General features: G+C 42.6%; 1 pseudogene; it reads left to right on the top strand.

Moving 5' to 3' along the window:
- Window positions 1-18,503, top strand: part of LOC143387327 (VPS10 domain-containing receptor SorCS1-like) — a 64,331-nt pseudogene that overhangs the window by 20,827 nt on the left and 25,001 nt on the right.

The raw sequence follows: 18,503 nt of genomic DNA, 5'->3' as shown, positions 1-18,503 counted from the left end.
TTTATGTGTATTACCACACTTCTCAAAACAATCCTATGAAGTAGAAGCAGTGAGAAACCCTGCTTTGCAAAGGACCACAGAGCTAAAAGTGAATTGTTTGAGGTAGCTGATGTACTACCTAACAGAGCCAGGCCCCAGACTCAGGCCTGCCAATCTCAGGAATTCCAGTTCTTGATCACTAAAGTTAGGGTCAGTGTGAAGGGTGGCTTGGGGCTGCAGGAACTGTCTCCATCAGCAGGTATTCTCTCCCTCCATACCTTGGCAGACATCCTAAAGACACATGAGTGTTTAGGTTAGAAGTAGCTTCCTTGCTACACAACTATGCAGGTTTAAGATGCATTGCACAGGTTCCCCTCCATCTCATATAGCCAAGACACAATACCTCCTGTCCATCAGTGTTGATGGCAATAAAGGGATGATCATGAGAATAATCTAAAAATCTCTGAAGGTACACCACAAACAAACATTAATTATTGGTAACAAAAAAATGTCTTGTGACACAAATGACAGTCCATTTGCTGAGAATGGTGGCCTTTCTAGTAGCTTATCATTCCCTAGAACTTGTTCTGTGAGGGTGGGTTTCTACTAGACAGTGACCCTCCTTGGGAAATGGAGCTGCAGTCCACTTCTCATGTATCTATTATGCATGCACCTCACTCCAGTCATGTACAACTCTGGACCTAGAATTCAGGAGTGGCTCTGATCTCCGCTTCTCAGGGCCTCCCATTGAGTCCTCCCTGGCTCAACCTCCCTGTGCCCCTGGGCACTTTTTCTCATTTCTGTACATGATCAGATCCCTTGAGGGATCTACTGCTTCCCCTAAGGATCGTCCCAGATTTCCTAAATCCAGGGAAGGAAAATAATAGATAGTTGACCTCTGTCAAGATTAAGGCCTGCCAAAGCCCAAGGCTTCTAAAAGAAATGAGTTTCTTTGTTCCTCTGCATTTTTTTTCATTCCATCAACCTGGTTGATCAGGTAAAATAGCAGGAGATGATTTGTGATTGAATGTTTGTGTTCTGACTTTAATCTCTCAGACTCCTCTTGGGTGAAGTTGTTGGGTAAGCCCACCTCCTCATATTAATGGAACCCCTTTCTGAGCTTGGCCTTGGGGATGAGAATTCACTCTTATATACAGATTGTGTTAAAGCAGGATCACATTTAAAGCTGTTTGTAGCTCACATTAACCTAATACCCACACCTCAGCAGGGTCCACAGGTTCTGACACATTAGCTCAGCACCTCTTCTAAAGTCTCTGGGGTGCTTTTGTCTGTTTTCGCATCTGTACCATAATTAATGACTTAGGCCCTTTCTTTCAGGTAGAGAAAACAAAGATTGGAGAAGCTCTCTGATTTTGGCACTGTTTTACAATAAAAGGAAGTCACAATAAGAGTAGCACTGAGTCACACTGCCAAACTTCTAATGCCTGGGAGGTGTAGTAAGTGATTTTTAGTGCCTAAGTGCAGGTGGGGGACAGAGTTGGCTTTGTGAGAGAAAAGTTTTTAAAAGTACTGGTCAGAGTTTCTGATGTGCTGTTTAAGTCCAAATGCTAGTCATATTACTCTGTCTCACTGAACCTAGATTTTCTTCTCTATCAAATGGAAGCACATCTTATTCTCAAAAGATCTATCAAGCAGTACCCTGTCAACTAACAACATTTGGTTTTCCATCATCTTAAAGTAGCATGTGCATTTGGACTTCATGGATTCTGAGCTACAGAACTAGCCACAAAGCTTGCTAACCTCCTCTCTGCCTCTGTCCCACTGACTCCCCCATCTGTCAACACCAGAAAACCCATTTCTTGTCTTACATACACATTCTCTCCAATCTCCAGTGCAGAAAGGTGATTTTATTCCAAATCAGAGGTTTTTCAATATGGGTTTGCAAGGGTCATCAAAAACAAATGGAGCCCATGTTCCTGCTTTAATGCATGCAGGAATGGGCCAGCTGCTCTGCTCTCACAGAGCACCTGGGTAATTTGTTGAAGGCTGACAGTTGGAAATTCCTTGGGGATAGTATTCACTATGCTCTGCTGTTTTGCAAACTAATGAGACACATGCTGCGGCCAGCATTGCCTTCAGCTGGATGGGGCAGAGATTTTAGAGGGCATGCAGATTTTTCTCAGAAAGCTGCCCTATCACAACCATCTTGCAGAAAAAAAATCATTGAAGACTCTGCAAACTTGCAGGATGGGAGGTGAAAGAAGATGAGGTAGATGTTCTAGTTCTTCCTCAAACCATTTCCTTAACTGCTCCCTTACATAGGAGCAATTTGAAGATATCTCTCTGGCCCCACCTTTAGGGTAAAGTCATCCATATGGCTTGAAAAAAACGTGTGGCTTTGCAACTATCATGCCATCATTATATTGACTGGCAAATCAGAACAGGTTTTTTTTTTTTTTTTTTTTTTAAGTGTGGTTGAATGAACCAGCTGCTCAAAATTAAATAGTAATTTTCTTTTTCTGGGTTCTATCCCTAACCTACAAAATTAAGATAACAGGAAATGTAGTATCATAGTGTGCTTTGAACACAGTAGTATGCTTCTTATATATGCTGAAGTTTGAGAAAGTCTGATTTTGGAATTTCTTCCTTATAGTTCAAATCCCCTTTACTTCTTCTAGTGTCTTTTTGAAAATCACTTCAGATAAATAAGAATATTACATATTTGCAATATTTAATTAAATATTCAGAAGTCTTCAGGACATAAATGCTAGAGGGAGATCATAGCAGTGTGCGTGTATACACACACACACACACACACACACACACACACACACACAAAATGTTCAGTCTCACAGACATCAGCTGTTTCCTGCAGCATAGGAAGGCAATACAAAAAAAGGATAGGGAAACCCAATTCACCCAAGTAATTCCTAATTCTCTCAACCAACTTGCCAGGAATATTCATATGGAGAGATGCAGCGCCACCTGCTGTCCCTTTTGTGCATCGCAGGCACCTATATATAGAGCAGCATCTACCAATTTGTTTAGCTCTTTGAGCAGAACCATCAACTGGGGACTTCCATAGGGTGGAATTTTACTCTGTGGCTCCTTTAGGGAAGACTTCACCCTCTGTGCAGAACAGAGATGCTTAATGGTTAGGGTTCTGGACAGCAAAACCCCAGGTATTTTATACCCATGAAAAGTAGGTAAAGACAAGAGGTCAGGCAACTCTGAAAAATGTCACACTTTTATGGAGGTATAATGTATATACATGCAAGGATAAACTTATACAAGCCCATATATATGTACTTCAGAGCCTACAAGGCCAATGTGCTGTGTGTCCTTGAACCCTGATGGACCTGCTCGGCTACACGTTTCCCTCCATTTTTCCACTTAGCTGTTCTTGCATCCTTGCTGGTTGGCTGACATGGAAAGCGTATCTTCTCCTCAAGGTCTTATACTGGAGCATCACAAACAGACACTTGGTATAATCTTTCACTCTATCCAGGCCATTGTTCAAACATCATTTCTTCTGAGAAGGCTTCTTTAACCACTCCATCAAAATTATCCCTGCTTTATGTTTTCAATAACTTTTTCCCTTAAAATTACCTAAGCTTATTAAGTGCTAAATATCTCTGGTACCTAATATTATACTCAATACCTAACAGTACTGTTTAGTTAGCTTTTTCATCACTGTGACCAAAGGACCTGGCAAAAACAATGTTGAAGAGAGGAAGTTTATTTGGGGCTCATAGTTTCAGAGGTCTCAGTCCATAGATGGCTTACTCTATAGCTCTGGCCCAAGATGAGGCAGAACATCATGACAGAGGAAACTAGTTCAGGATCTGGCAACAAGGATGCAGAGAGATCTTGACTCCCCAGGGACAAAATATAAACCCTAATGGCTCACCCCAGTGACCGACCTCCTTCAAGGATACCCTACCTGCTCAGAGTTACTGTCCAGTTAATCCATATCAGTGGATTAATTCACTGATCAGATTGTATCTCCCAATTCTACCATTCTGCATCTGAACAATTCTTGCATTTTCTCAGACATCAGCTTTTGGGGGATGCCCCATATCTAAACCATGACAAGTGCTTAAGAATTATTGATTGAATGAATGACCATGACTCACTAACAAGGTGTCCTATTTGTCATTGACACAATGACAGGGAGAGCATCACAGAGGAGGTGATGCTGGAACTGAAACCTGAAGGCTGACAGGGCCATGAGAAAGGTGTATAAGCACAGGCCCTGCAGAAGGCAAAGGTGTGCCTGCTGGGGGAAAAGTGTGAGTGGCATTGGCAAGATCTGCACAATCAATGATGGCAAGACCAAGGGGCATGTTCCAAAGCCCGGAGCACACTGGCACAGAGCCCTTCCTGTATGCCTCTTTCCTGGGCAAGCCTAACTCAGCCCCAAATATAGTGTGTTCCATGCTTACCAGGCAGATTCCCATTCACATGCTCACACACACAGGCACACCTATACACACCTTTGAAATGCAAAAATAATAAAGAAAAATTACTTGTGGAATGATTTGGGGATTTGCATACTTCTCACCCCAATATGATTCTCGGCAGGTCCCCATGATTCTGGTTTATCACCAAGGCTATAATTTCTTGGAAAGACCTTGCATCTCCCTGTGAAATCTTGTCTGTTCATTTAAGGACTTCATAAACTACTTGTAATTTTTTTTAACTTTCACACATCTATAACTCAGGTTATAGACCTGGAAGTAAGATCTGTAAATACAAAATGACAAAATGACTTTGTTTGCAATATATTTCTGTTCTCCAAAGTGGTGAGAGCACCAGGCACTTCCCTTAGGGAAGGTGGCTGTGATGTTTGCGAGGCTTCTGAGTAAATATGTGTTCTCTCAGAGCAGGGAAGGCAGAACAGCTGAAGCTCTTTCCTCTCCATGGCCCCTCTTTTTCTTGTGTTTTAGGTCCCTTGGAGCATGTGCACTTATCTCTTCCCTTTGTCACCACAAAGAACAAGGAGGTCAATGCAACTGCAGTGCTGTGGCGCAGCCAAGTGGGCACCCTCACTTATGAGTGGTGGTATGGAAACAACACGGAGGTGAGTCTGCCTTCTGTACAGGGCTGGTGACTGAGGCTCAGCTTATGCTGGCTGAAGCCAAATGGAAGGGAATATGGCTTATGAATGCAAGAGTTCAGGGGGAGCCCTAGCTGCAGGGCCAGCAGGCGGTCTATGTTAAGTATCTCATTACAAAGAGGCAACCCATATCCATTACAACCCCCTCCCCACTGCCGCATAAATGCATGTACATACACACACATACACACACACACACACACACACACACACACAAAATGACCTCTCATCCTAAATCAGACATGGTCCTTTCTTTAGGTCAGCTTCATTTTTTATGTTTTCTGTAAATATCCTGGTACTCAAAAGTCAGCAATAATTTTAAAACCAGTAGAGACCTTAACCTTCATTTACTCTTAGTTCTTCCTTTTTCAGGTGAGAAGAGTGAGGCTGCTACAGCAGAAGTAGCTTCCTCCAATCTCTTCTAGGTGCTTCATAGAGACGCAAAATCCCAGGCCTTCTGCTCCCTTTATTCATTTTCCTTCCTGTCCTCCAGGCTGCATGGTCTTTGTCAGTTTTGAACTCATTCCATTCTCAGAAGATTAAATACTTCCAAATGTCAGTAAAATAGTGGGATTAAGGCCCAAAGCATCCCTTCCCAAAAGGGCACTCAGATGAACCTCCCTGGACAGGGACACTGTATCATCTTCCAAGAGTTACATTCACTCTGTGGCTTTGCTCTTCCAATGCTATACACCTCATTTTAGTAAAAACTTGATTTTGATAACTGAATTTTGGCTTTAACATAGCTGTGCACATGCAGGGAGGAGAGCTCTCTTGCACCTAGACCTGCTGCAAGCCTTATAGGGAAGGAAGCTCTTGCCCCCACTGCTGCACAACAGAGTACAAAAGAAGCTCCTTGATTTCTTCTGAAGCTATGCATGCAAATGTAGCCCATTGGGCCCACTGACCATAGTGAGAAAGGAGAAATCAATGCTATTTGCCTGAAAGCTGGTATAGACTGTGAAAGCACTAAACAACTTTCTTCTCTGCCTCCTATTATTTTTTTTCTTAATTTTAATATAAAACAAAATTCTCAGCCTACCCTATTAAAAATAATTCTTATGCTGGACTTTAGTCTGCCCTTCACCATACAGGAAATTAAATGAATTTTGATTTTAGAACTAATTAAGATGGGAAAGAAATATTTGTGAGGAGTGAGTCATGGGAGGTCAGCAGATTAATAATTTTTTCTTCTAGAAACTTGGCATCTGCTTATTTTACAGCACTCCTCCAATACTTGTTTTTTTTTTTTTTCTTTCTTTCTTGAGTCCTGAAACCACAATCCAATAACTACTTATTTTCACGGAAGCTACTTCCAGGAAACTGTTGATGGTGCTTCTCACAGGGAGCCGCCACACCTCCCATTTCTATCTATTGTCCAATTTAAGTGTCCACGGTTGCTGTGTTCCATTGGAATTTCATATAATGGTAGAGCCTAGAGATGAATGTTTGGCAATGTATAGATTTTCTGTGGCTGCTATTAAGTTTAGATTAATAAGAGATCCCCTTTCTTGTTTGATTTGAAAGTGTGCTTGGATTAAAACATGTTCTTGATCAAAATAGATTGTGAAAAAAGAGAGACATGTAACCCATCAACAAGAAAGACCTGTTGATTTTCCAGTCTAGAGTCAGGATGATACCAGGAGAGAGGTGTCCAATCCCCCCAAAATGGATGGAATCACATGGGGCCATTGTTGCAATAGACAGCCTCCCCTCTGGCCTGCATTTCAGGTGATGGGGATGCATAGAAAGTTCCATGCTAGTGTACCAAGAAGAGCCCCTGCAGAGTTACTGACCAGCTAGTTCACGGCTATTTCAACTTTAACTAAGCAGCTTTCTGCTTGCTCTGTTTCCTATTTATTATAGCCCTTGCTCACCTTGGAGGGAAGCATATCATTCAAATTTACTTCAGAAGGAATGAACAGCATCACAGTGCAGGTCTCCACCGGAAATGCCATTCTGCAGGACACAAAGACCATTGCAGTATACGGTGAGTGCCTGTCTTTGCTGATCTGTCCCTGCCCCCATGCTCAGATGAGGATGTCTGGTACCATAGCACTGGGAGTCTTTCTGGCTTAGACTTTCACCTGGACAGTTGAGAAAGAGCTGAGATGATTCTGGTCTCCTCCTTTAGGGAAATTTGATTCACCAACAAAACTGCGGCCACAGGACCAAGAAGGAGTTTGTTCTGTGTTTGTTTCTTTTCTTTCTTTCTTTCTTTTTTTTTAAAAGAGAGAGAGAGAAGAGAGAGAGAGAGGGAGAGTTTATTTTCCAGTTTTCAGTGGACACAACATCTTTATTTTATTTTTATATGGTGCTGAGGACAGAACCCAGTGTCCTGTGCATGCCAGGCGAGCATGTTACTGCTTGAACCACATCTCCATCCCTGTTCTATGTTCTTGAAGTTGGTCTGAAGCACTTAGACTGTTGGCTCACTCACCTTAAGAGGAACAGGCTGGGTTTCATTATGAGTAAAGCTGGTTCATTTCACTTGAGATGCTGGTAGCATTTGAATAGCTAAAACCAGTTCTAAAAGAAAAGAGCTAATGCTGCGGCATTTTTTGAAAGTTCAACTTTAAGAGAAATCTTCCATTATCAAATTACTTTTAAAAATCTCTTTCAAAAGTCAGCATTTAAAAAAAAATACAAAAAAACCACGAACAAACAAAAAACCCTCTACTCGACTAAAAGCAAAGCAAAGGAAGGGTCATAAGTGGATATCACTTGTAGCAGTAGACTGGCTATTGAACAATCTGATGTATAGTACAATTTTGTGATCAAGCTGGGAAATTGAATGTGGTCAAAGCATTAGATGGAATGAAAATGTGCTGAACTGGAAAAGTGTGATCATTGCTTGGAAATGGGATATAAAAACAATATATCCAGATTGATACCATTTTGGTAAGTTTTTTTTTCTGCATAGAAAGCTGTTCAGGTGGATATGAACAAGGTGTTATCAGGAGAGGGTAAAAAGGCAAACATTTAATATTAATATGGAAGGGGTACATATGTATCACAGAATAGTTGGAAAAGAGGATTTAAATTTAGGTGAGGAAAATATATGCTGTGCCGAAAGAGAGAACAAGAAGGTGGGAAGGAGAAAGGCCGAGAAAGGGCAGCAAGGACCCCAGTTCTGTAAATTAATTGATGCTGATGAGATAATTTGGGACTTCTTCTTTCTGTGGAGAGTCATATTTTGTTTTTCATTTCTCCTCTTGCCAGTTTGATGTTCAAAACCTGAAAATCATTTGTAGGCCACTTCAAGCATGTCGAGGAACCAAGGGCCAAGGACACTATTCCATGCATGGCCGGCCAGGAATTAGATTTCATGATTTTTCTCCTCTCCCTTCCTCCTGAAGAGACTTGATCAGTCCAGATAGTAGCAGAAAGTAAACAAGGGCTGAGAATTTCCTAACTAGGCCCCATCAGTGAGTACAGCTTCTCCTCCAGGTGGCCATTGAGTGGCTGTGTGCTTCTCTTTCCTCCCCCACCTCTTTTCTTGGTCCGGGTAATGCATTTAATGCATTTAATCTTCTTCGTATCAAGCCTACTACCAGGCAGGTGATATTATTAGTCATTTTCTCCTGGAGGTAAATAACTTGCCTAGTAAGAGGTAGAGTTGGACCTCCAACCCAGACCACCTAGACCCAGGGCCCATGGTCTGAAATCACCCTGATTGACTGACTTCGGTTTCTTTTCCATCAGATGCTCTATTTCCTCTCTCTGCCCCTTCTGGATGTCACAGGCTGCACTAAAGGCACTCAGCCATTAGCCTGACAGATGTCCTCTTGGTTAAGTGTATGGACAGCTTCCTCATTAGAATCACAAAGAAAACCTTAAATCTGGAAGGGTTTTGGCCTTTTCTTAACAGGTGTCATTTTACAGATAGAAACTTGAGACCCAAATTTGGATGAGTACTGGTTTAAAGTCATTTCACCAGAAGTGGTCATGGTGAAGGTGATAATAACTAACACTGATGAAGCACTTACCACCTGTATCTGTTCTAAGCACTTGATGTATATGGTCTGTTTTATTGAATCAATTGAACCGACAAGAAAAAAATCTGTAATTATCTCTGTTTTACAGGTAAGCAAACATGAGATAAGTGTAATGAATAAACAGCGTAATGATTCTGAACCCAGAGGGCAAGTTTCTATGCACCTTCCACCCCGCTGCTGTTCCTTCTTCCTCTTTCTGCAGTCTCCTCAAAGGAATCATCTGAGGGTGACTCACTTTACACAAAATGCATTCTCTCTCTCTTCATTAAAGATTTCAGCAGAGGAAGTGGTCTCCTCCTCCTTTAACCAAATCCCTGAGCCACCGACCATCCTTAACTCATCCTCAATCAAGCGAGTTATCCAAGATGTCTACACAGGATTTGGAATTTTTAGTGACAAGTGTGACTTATTAAGGGAGAATCACACCAGACAGAATTAAACAGGCAGGATTGAACTCCACTGAAACAAAAGGCAGAAGACCCAACATGCTGGGATTAGCTAATAAGAAAGTACTGGAGGATATTGAGGAGTACATGGAGTTTTCAGTGTGATTAGTCCTCTGCTCGAATGAATGACCCTTTGGGGGAAGTTAGTTTCCCATCCTCCCTCATAGCCAAGGAGACAGGGAAACCTTTATTTCTTGATGATAATGAACCCTTTCCTGAGTTGTAGCAGATTAGAATCTTGAGCATCTCAGTGGGGCAGAGAAAGAAATTACAGCTGCAAATTATTTAGAGTAAATGCTCAAGGAAAGGGAGGTCAGGGGCCTCCTGTTAGACACCTATCTAAAGCTTAGTCAAAGGGCAGAGGATACCGTTATGGTCAGAGGAAGAAGGCATTCCACAGAGAAGTGGATGGAGGGGCTGGAGGTGCAGCCCAGTAGCAGATGCTTGGCCAATATGCATAGCATACAGGAGGCCCTGGGTTCAATCCCCAGCACTGCGCATACACAATAAAACAAAATTTGGCTGAGGAAGGAATAGAATGGAATTCCTAATACAATGGAAGAAAGAAAATCTAGTTTGCATTATTTCCATTAATTTGCTCCAGGGGATGGGTTTGCCTTTAAATAAAAAATGCAAATGCTCTTTCAGCACCTGCAAAAGAGCTATATTTCTGGTGTTTGCCTGAAGTCCTCCCACAGACAGCCCCTGTTTATTGAATAAATTCAGCCACACCATCACCACTTTTCCAGCCATCATCATGGAGGCAGCTGTGTCATCCATGTCCTTTCACTAAGGTGAACACTGTCCCCTGTAGATAACTCTCTAGAGCTTGGTGAGAGGTGCAGAGAAAGTGAGAGTAACATAAATCTATACCATCAGAGCTGCAAAGTTACGACTCAGTTGGTGCATCTTCAGTGCCACGGTTTACCATGCTGCTAATTAACATGCATTTTGTTATTCTCCATCAGAACTGAATCAGTGATATTCACCTAAGTGACCAGTGACTCATAAAATAGTCAAGCTTTGAAAAATATGTCTTTGGAATCAGATTCCTGCCATAAATTCACATCTTATAATGTAAGCATCTTCAAAGCATGTGTTGGATAAACCATGAGCATCATTAGGAAGTGCACAAGGGGGATTTTATGTTTCCTGAATTTATAATTGATACCAGTGACATCGCTTAGCCCCAACTGAAACCCAAGGACATGCTTAAAATAAGTACTGTGTACTGAAGAAATAAACATAGAAATAACAGAGAGCCTTCGCTATAATTTAACCATTTATTTATTCAATAAACATTTACTAATTAAATGTCCCAGAGATAATAATTGAAAACCTACTATGTTCTAGCACTCTTTCACAGCCAGGAACATAGTCCCTGTTCTTAATCATTTTACATTCCAGTTAGGGAGACATGTAGTGAAGACAAATTAGATAATATTAGGTATAAAGAAGACAAACAGGATCCAGAGATGGAGGGTACTTGGGGCTGGTGAACAGGAGGCTTCCTGAGGTCAGTTGGTCAGAAAGTCTGCTAGCAGACTGAATAATGAGAAGAGCTACATGCTGTAATGTGGAGAGGCAGAGGTGAGCTGAGGTAGGAGAGTAAGTATACACCAGGGTGTGGGGGAACAGGAAGGCTTGGTAAGAATCTAAACTTCACTGTGGAGTCACTCACAGGTTGTAGGGGAGAGCTTACCTGGGTGTGTCCTTTGGCAAACACTGCCCTGTGTTAAGATATGGAAGCCATAAAGATGCACCCTAGAAACTTCCAACTCTGGGAAGCAAAACTGACAAACCCTGGATGCTGTGCTCTGGTTTCTTCTTCTAGGGATGGGTCCCAGCCAGTGATGGGGGTTCCAGGGCTACCGAGGCTGGCCCATTCCTGGGACACAGGGGACTCCTTTGCAGGTCAGCTTTGGTTCAACATCTCCCAGTCATCTTGCTGAGCCTTCTGCATGCTGCAGGGCAGTCACCAGCCCTCTTCCTCTATCTAACAGCTCTGCAGGCCTGTGAGCTGATGGCTCACCATGCCTCCCCTGGGTCCCTCCTCGTTTTCTCCCAAAGATGATTCTGTTCATAAAATCTTTGCTTGTTTAATCCCCAACCCATTTCCTGGAGGATGCAGATGAACCCAGGCCTAATTCAGGGGTTACACAAAAACAAACACAGTCCTCAACATAAGGAGCTTAACATTCCTTTCAATGAAACTTCTTTGCAGACAAAAGATAAAGTAACTATAATAAATAAAAGTATATAATTATATAACTATTATTATACAATCAAATGATAAAAGTATGTGAAAAACATAGTAGTTTCATTAAAAAATTAAAATGTTTGGGGTTTGGTAGAATGGTCAGTCTGGAAAACTTAAACTAGAGCTTGAAAGCTTTGTGGAAAGACAGTGGGGTGAATGGGCATTCCAGGTGGAGAAAGAGGACAGGGAAAGACCCTGGGGTCATAAGTATATCATGTATTCCGAGCTCAAAGGTCAGTTAGTATCCAGGAAGGCCAAGTCTGGAATTAGGGATAATAGTCAGAGTCTATAGAGCTAGGAGTGAGCCAGACTCCTAGAATTTGGTTTATAAAGTAAGAAACTAATGAGATACCAGGGACAGGGATAGAAAGTTTTCTTTCTCTGGTGAGTGTGAAAGGAGACAGGACCCTCCATGAGGGCTTTGCATCAAATACAAAGTTTATGCTGCTTGACTAAACTACCTGACTTCCAGTAATCCACCTGCTGTTGTATCCCCAGAGGAATTCCGTTCTCTTTGCTTGTCCTTTTCTCCAAACCTGGATGACTACAACCTGGACATTCCTGAGTGGAGGAGGGACATCAGCAGAGTCATCAAAAAATCCCTGGTAGAAGTGAGTGCCAAGAGTTCTTCTCTCATTTGGACCCATTTTCTCTCTGTTCTTGGAGAACTTTATGGAAGAACACCTAAGAAGGGACAGGAAAGAGATGGGGCCACAGGAAGCTAGTTCTGAGGTGTGGTGTCACTGGTGCTGAGCCCCCACATGCAGGCCTGTGGCAGGCACCAGGGTAAAGAGCAACCGTGAGGGTCATGAGGTGCTTGTCCCTCACAGAGTTGATTCTGCTTAGAGAGAGTTCATGATGGATGAGGCCTTTAGTGTAAGATGAGCCACTGTGCATAATGATGGAGGGGCATGTGCCAGAGTGTCCTCGTGGGCAGGTGTAATCACTAAGAGCACCCTGGGTGCCAGCCCCACCACTGTGTGCAGTGAGGACTCATACCTGATGGTGGGTCATATGTGCTGCTTCTCTTAAATAAGACATTTCCCTCCTGTACCAGTATCATGAGGAAGCTATTACTATTTTATTTTCATAGATGAGGCAACTGAGGTTCAGAGAAGTTAGAAGACTTTCATAAACTCTCACAGACAATAGGTGACAAAGCTTCAGAATTGAAATGAAGGGCCTGAGTCCAGTGTTTAAGGTTTTGTAATGCAACATGATCTCCTGAGGTTTCTAGGAGCATCCAAGAGGGTACACTTTATCCCTCCCTGAGCAGATGTTCCTGAAGAGTGGGTAAGACACCCTTTGTGGGGGTACCATCTTCCCCGACATACTCCACTTGCAGGAGTAAGCACAGTGGGATAGAAGCTCCGTGGCTGCTTGGACTAGGTGCACAAACCCAGGACATTAGGCACGAGCTGCCTTTTCCTGAGGTTCTAAACCCACACAGAAAACCAGTTTAAGTTTCTGTATATCCTACTCCCAACACATATTATCACTGATGGAAAATGGTGTTGTAATAAGACCTTCAGAGAACCCTGGTCAGAAAAGAGATCTTATATCAGCCTCTCAGCAGTCCAGTCCTCACACCATCACCTTTATTGACATTTGTTTAGCACTTAAAATATTCTAGACCCTCCCGTCCGTACTTCATACTGTTTAATGTTAAATACCAAGGATAAGCCTATAAAGGTATAAGAGACATCAAGGAACTTGCCCAAGGTCAGGCCGCTACAAATTCAGGCTCAGACCTTCAAGGCTAAAATCTCCATTTTGTCGTTTCCTACTGTTCCACAGTACTGCTGTCTATTGTCTTTCTTCAAGGAGAAACAGGGATGGAAGCCATATTGCGGTAGAGAAGGGGAATCTTCATGTGTCTCCTGGTAATTGCAGTCCAGCTCTGTCTCCATGGCTTCACCAGGCATGGCATTATTAAAGCTTCAAAACTATGGCTACCAGGAAGGGCAGCTACTAGACTAAGGACTTTCTGTCTTTGGAGCCATCTTTCCCTGGAGTGACAATTGGTTTCTTTCTCCTGCTATTCAAGCGAGATGACTTACAACTTTTCATGAACCCACTCACAGCCCACCTGGTTAACTCTGCAACCTTCTAGAGACATGGGATCCCTTAGGGACCTAAGTATCCCAGGCAACAATCCAAACCCACCAGGTGATTGTGGGCACCAGCTCAGGCACCAGCTCAGCAGTGATTAGCCTTCTGGGATGATTTCTCTTCACATTATCTAGAGGTCAGATGCCCTGGGCCGCCTCCTTCCCACCAGCTGTCCAGTAGGCCAGAAACCACTGCTCATCAGTATTCCTAAGGCTGCTGCATATTATAATCAGCTAAACAAGAATAAATGTGTTGCTCAGCATCCTTCAGGACAGGGTGGTTGGGGGGATGGTAATATCTTTTAGTACCCCAAATTTTCCAGTTACTCCATCCCAGTAGGCAGCTGATCCAGCCTGTGTTCCCCTGGAACCCTGTCTTTGAGATCAGCAATTACATTTGGCTACTTTCCTAAGTCTTAAGGTACACATTGCCAAGTGTGCCCTAACAATCCCTATAAAATGTACAACTTAGAATCGGTTTATTGGCAGTTTTCTTCCTATTCATTTATGTGACAGAATTTGGTATAAAATTAGTGGTCCATTCCTCATCAAATTGGCTTTTGCTATTGACATATCATGATGAAATCTTTAATTAAATCTCATTCAGGAAGCATTTTTGTTATAATGAGGATGATTTAATTTAATATCTGAGTTTACAATCTAATAGGGGCATTAAACAGCATGTGCTCAGCTGTAATGGGAGCTGGTATGTGTGTTTGTCAGGAGAAAGGAGGCCTAGAGTTCAGGTTACCATCACAGGCTTCACCGTGAAATGCAGCTTCATAAGCCTCACAGCCTCTTCCTAAATGGCCTTGAACCACTATTTCACCTGCCCTCAGCACCCAACTTTCCTGGGGTGGAGATAAGGACACATACCTAGATCCTGGTTCAGGAGAGACTTGTCTTGGCTGCTAGGGAGCTGTGGTCAGAGGCTTTACCTGCCTTGTCCTGGATCATGTCATCTCACAGGGTAGCTCCAGTTGAGTGATGGACATGTATGGTTATACACACAAAGTCCTGGCCATCTCAGCCCAACCAACAAAAACTCTGAAGGCCAGCCTTTCTCCCCACAGGTCCTTTGAGACTGGACCTACATGGCTGCTCAGTTCCTCCCCTGTCCATGCCTGCTAACTTTCCCTACCCCATAGGTGTTATTCTCAAGCTCTTCTTACTAAGTTCCCTGAACACTAAACTCGGAGTGAGCATCCTGAGGCACCAACCTGTGATGTGATTTTTTACCATCCAAGTGAGGTGGAACTATACTTGCTTGATTTATTATTTATTTATTTATTTTGCATAAAACAGTATCTATAGGTTACTTAGCAAAATTCCAGGCACACGATAAGGAATCAAATGTATAAAAAATTTGTGACTGCTTCAAAAATGTAGCTCCAAGACAGTCACCTACTTGAGAAACTAGGGAACAATGTACTGAAGTGTGTGGATTTGTAAATGACTCATGAAAGGTAAGCAGAGTTCTATCTGCAAAGAGAAAGAAAAGACATCCCGAGGGAGGTGGCAGGCACACAGAGAAACACAGGTAAAACTTGATGGGGTACACATAAAGATTGAATTGGGATTTCAGTGGTGGATGTTTAAGTGAGAAGGAACCAGTAGGATCATTAGTGTGGAAGAGGACTCCTCAGGGTCTCATAGGATGATTGCATGTAACAGAGTGAGGAGGGCATAATACAGGAGGTGAGTGTAAGGCTTCAGGCTAAGGAATCTGGGAAGGGCCTACTTCCTGTCACCTCAAAGATAGAAAGAAAATGGCGGGGGGTGGAATGGCAAGTTCTTTTTTTGACACATTTGTTGGAAGTCCTAGTGAAGAGCCAAGCAGTGTGTTCTGACTGACCATGAAGAGAAAAGATGGGATTATAAATATTGATTCTAGAACTGTCTAGAGAGAGGGATTGGGGGACACCCTGGGATATAAGTTCAAGGGAAAGCTAGAAAAAGGCAAAGAGGAAATTGAGTAATATTTCTAATTTTTAAGAGAAGCGTGAGCACAGCAAGTGAAGAGCTCAGAGTGCTTCATGGAGCAGGACTGGCCATCAGCTTCTGGTACTGGACAGAAGTGAACAGGAGCCCCTGAGGGCTGTCCTAGTTGGGTTGATAATTAGAATATGACTGGTGGATTTGAAGAGTATCTCCACTTTGGTGACAAAGGAAGAAACTGGGTTAGCACGGATGATGGCCTGGGGGGGGGGCAGATAAAGAAGTTAGTGAGGGTCCCTGTTTTCTATTTGAGGAAATATAGGCAGTGAGAAGATAAGTGATGGGTGAGTCTCACAGTGGCGGAGCTGGGAAAAAACCTCTGTGGATCTCTCTGGAGTCTGCACTTGTGATCCAGGGGTGCCTCTCCTGTGCCTTCCTGCCAGGAGCACCCAGGCCTCTGCCTTCATGTCCCCCACACACTTCCCTGTATCTTCTGCCTGAACCCACATCCCAGCTGAATACCTGGTTCCTTTTCACCATTTTCTGCAGGACCTCACCTGAGCCTCTCTTTCTCAGGCCACAGGAATTCCAAGCCAGCGCATCCTGGTGGCAGTACTGCCTGGTTTACCCACCACTGCCGAGCTCTTCGTCTTGCCTTACCAGGATTCAACAGGAGAAAACAAAAGGTCACTGGAGGATCTGGAGCAGGTAAGTCCCCTAGCAAACATTTTCAGCTTCTGCTTGCAGTCTGGGTCACCCCACTGCTAGTTCAACCATCACAGCAGCTCTGAGGGGTTCTAGGGAGCAGGGTCTGGGGGCACCACCTCTTTTGGGGGAATCTTCCACTTTCTGGTTCCATTTCTCAGTCACATGCTGGTGGCCCTAACTGTAGTTTCACCAAATCAACACATAGAGGACCGAATTGCTCATACTGCAAAATACTTGGCAGCATTTATGATTAGTTAGAGAAATCTATGTTCATAGGCATGAAAACATGCCCAAGACATTATGAGAAAAAAAATCAAGTAGCTGATTGACACATGGACAAGAAGCCCACTTAGAACTTACTTGACTTCTTTCATTTTGAGTGTTGTGGGAGTACAATGACAACTGTTATAAAAGCTACAACTTTGATTCAAATATTGAACCTTTTATTATCACTGTGCTAAGATGATCTGATTTGTATTCACAACGATTATGTGATATCTGCTCTAGAGCTCCTCTTCTGGCTATGTGAAAGTTCACCTTCTCTTGATTTCAATCAGTTCTGGAGTGTGTGTGTGTGTGTGTGTGTGTGTGTGTCCTGCCCTCTTTGGTCATTTTTTTTTCTTTCTCATCCTTTTAACTTCAAAAGGCTCTTCTCCTTCTGTATTGAGGAAGATATTTTTCTCCTTTATCCATTCAACTAAAATGATTAGTCTTGGTCTGTTGTTCTCATAAAAACCTAAGGATTTGGGTTTCTCAATTCTTCCAGGAACATAGATTTAAAAAGGGATTCCTCTCAACCACTAAATAAGTATTGGATTTGGCTCCTCAAGAACTTGGAGTTTTTTAATTTACTTTGAATAAACCCATAATCCAGTCCCATGATCTCTAGTCTTCCAGGTTGGCCTATGAACTACAATACCCTTACTAACAACAACCCCAAATTAAAGCTCAGTCCACCTCTCAGCATATATTCTCCTTTCAACTGCTACTTTCTCACCCATCAGAAAAATTGCCTCTCTAATTTTCTCTGTATGTAAATCATGAAGAACATAGCTGTCCCAGAAGTCCCGGATGAACCCATTTCCTAGCCAGATGCAATTGGAGAGCAGGCGGCAGGTAACCTGTTGGATTTGCATCTGAACTTGCCCTCTGCCATGCTCAGCTTCCCATTATATTCTACAAATTATTATCTGCACTGTAATGTAATAAGAGAAAAAATGAATTATTTCTTACCACAGAATGCTGAGAACCTGAGGGGGAAGTTAATCCTTATTCAAGATATGGACATTTGTAGCTGTTCCTTTTCTGGAAATTTTAGGAATTTTCTATGAAATCCAGATTATAATTATTTTAAGTATGGGAGAGAGTCCAGAGATAGAGCCAGATATTTTCCCAGCCATGAAATCATCCATGCATTTCTAAGTTTCATACTGCCCCCCCCTTTTTTAGTGTAATATTTTCTCAATGATTCCTTGAGGGGAAACATGGAAAGAAGGATCTATTTGTTAAACATGTTTTGCAGGATGTATCTTGCTTTGACTGCAGATTTTTTTTAACTTCTTTCCTTCTCGTCTCTGTCTCTTCTGGGTGCTTCCTTCACAGAGGCACACAGGTTGCTGAGGGAAGGTACTCAAGCAGCCTGAATGAGTCATTGAAAAACCATTTTATCAGAGATCTTAAGGCAGCTGACTCATTTGAAGAAAGACTGTGCAACATAGCACCCAGCACCCATGGGGGGGCATCAGCCATTTTGGTAGAAGATCACAAGTTTAGAGAAATGCAAACCAGGCTTCTAGTTTCAGCTCTGATATCCATGTGTGTATTTCATAGTGGAGGAAAATAAGGAACAGAAAAGTTAAATGATGTAGCCAAAGTCACAGCGATTCCATAGGGTGTTTGAGAAGAAAAAATAAATAATACAGTTGGGGAACTTGTTTTGATAGAAGATATTCCATAAGTGGCAAGTTGATAATAGCTATATTT

This window comes from Callospermophilus lateralis, unplaced genomic scaffold, assembly GCF_048772815.1.
Source record: "Callospermophilus lateralis isolate mCalLat2 unplaced genomic scaffold, mCalLat2.hap1 Scaffold_260, whole genome shotgun sequence".
NCBI classification, from domain to species: domain Eukaryota; kingdom Metazoa; phylum Chordata; class Mammalia; order Rodentia; family Sciuridae; genus Callospermophilus; species Callospermophilus lateralis.
The sequence above is the reverse complement of the archived record's forward strand: the minus strand, read 5'-3'. Positions and strand labels throughout refer to the sequence as shown.